This window comes from Bactrocera tryoni, unplaced genomic scaffold, assembly GCF_016617805.1.
Source record: "Bactrocera tryoni isolate S06 unplaced genomic scaffold, CSIRO_BtryS06_freeze2 scaffold_25, whole genome shotgun sequence".
Lineage (NCBI taxonomy): Eukaryota > Metazoa > Arthropoda > Insecta > Diptera > Tephritidae > Bactrocera > Bactrocera tryoni.
This window is the reverse complement of record NW_024395977.1, coordinates 10,501,717-10,503,653: the sequence shown is the minus strand read 5'-3', so window position 1 is coordinate 10,503,653 and position 1,937 is coordinate 10,501,717. Positions and strand designations below refer to the sequence as shown.

Genomic DNA, 1,937 nt, shown 5'->3' with positions numbered 1-1,937 from the left:
TTTTTAGGTTTGCGATCACCGTTTATGTTTTACATTTGTAAATGTGCAACACATGACTCTGGAATTTGGGCAACTTCTGACCTATGAGAACATTTCATTTGTCAGCATACTAATACGTCTGAGCAACAACGGAGAGAACCTTGGCTTCTTGTCGATCAAGGTTATCCTCTAGAACCGTAGCTTTTAACACCAGTGGGAACACCTAATACCCATAAAGAGCAAAAATACAACAAATTACATGGTTCTGCAAGAAACTGCATAGAGAGAGCATTTGGAGTATTAAAATCTAATCTAAATCTTTGAAGCACCGAGTTTTATATTATGCAAATGAAACTTCCGCTTTGTTTGTTAGTGCTTGCGTTATGTTGCATAATATAATAACGAAAGCAGGCATTAGGTTGAACGAAATAGATGACGCGGTTGCAGAAGACTTTGATTCTCCAATTAATGATTATAACTCTTCACTGTGCAGCGCGAAGGTGAAAGAACAAGATCAAGATATATATCAACTCTTTAGTTATATATATACAGACGCCAATCCATATATGTACATATATAAATATTCTCACAATTCGACTTTCGAAATGCACTACTTACTTGCATTATTTGTTTATTTATTTATCCTTTTTGTTAAAAGAAAACAAATTGAAATTTGTATTTAATTTTTTTCTTCTTCTAAAACAAAAAACAACCAAACTTATTTAATTCAATAAATATTAATTAAATAAAAGTATTACACATAAGTTTTTTTAATTTTAATTAAACTTTAGAAATTATTTTACATTATTAATATACGATTTTATTAGCTCCGTTATTGAATTAGTTACGCCTTGAATGGCCTGCATCGTTTCACGATGCTCCCGTCGCCTCTCCTCTTCAGCAGCATTCCTTTTTGGTATATCAGCTATTAAAGTGCTGATGAGCTTATTTCGTGCACTTCGTGATAGCACCGAAGTTGCAACATCCTTAAACGAAAAAACGTAATAAGAAATTGCAAAAAAAATGTATGTATTTTGTAATTATATCATAATGAAAACTTACCTGGTTTTCCAAGCTAAGATATGTAGTTGGTGTCAATGGACTTACTGGATAATGTTCGGGATTTGGGGTTGCTTCTACCTGACTGCATAATTGCAGAGGACTACCCGTGGGTAATGTAATTGCGCATTCAACCGTTGGCTCAATTGGCATTAAACCAAGGCTTTGTACATTTTGCATCCCATGTACAGCACCCGAGCCAAATGTAGACAAAGCCATTTCTTCAAAGTCCGTCATAGGCTTGGAACTTGGGTCTCCACCTGTGAGCCTTTGATTCATTTTCAACCGCCTTGCACGAGTGCGCAGTTGGCTTTTCGAAACGCCTAACGTCTACAAATTGACACAATATAATAAATAAACGAAAAATAAACTAAAATGTTACCTCTTTCCATTTTGCAGTACTTCGTATTAGTCCTCTGCACGAATTAAGTTCATCTGCCAACTGTTGCCACAACTCCTTCATCGGTTGAGGCGTTTTTGGGCAATTTTTACCCGTACCCATTTCTGGGTGTACTTGGCAAAATAAAACGTATGCCTCCAGCTGTCGTGCGTAGCTCTATCGTGTTTGGGTTTCCCAAATAAAAGTTAAATTATAAATTTTTTAATAATTATAATTTGAAAACTTACGTTGCGGAACAGTCCATTTTAACGAATAATTTGAATAGAAATCAGCTGTTTTCTATTTACATTATTTTGTTCACCACACCTGTGGGGAAAAGCTTTACGAACTAAAGCTTTTACTTATCAAGATTGTCACAGAATACCAAAATATTTCTGACTTGGTAAATATTTGAGTTAATTTTCAATATTTTATTAATTGGTCAAGTGCACAGAATAAGAGTATATATATGACATACTATCATAATATCCTAAATAACATATGTACTACATTAATATTG

At 34.1% G+C, this 1,937-nt stretch overlaps 1 pseudogene; it reads right to left on the bottom strand.

Moving 5' to 3' along the window:
• Positions 1 to 773: 773 nt before the first annotated feature.
• Positions 774 to 1,682, bottom strand: LOC120780705 (annotated as a pseudogene).
• Positions 1,683 to 1,937: the final 255 nt, after the last annotated feature.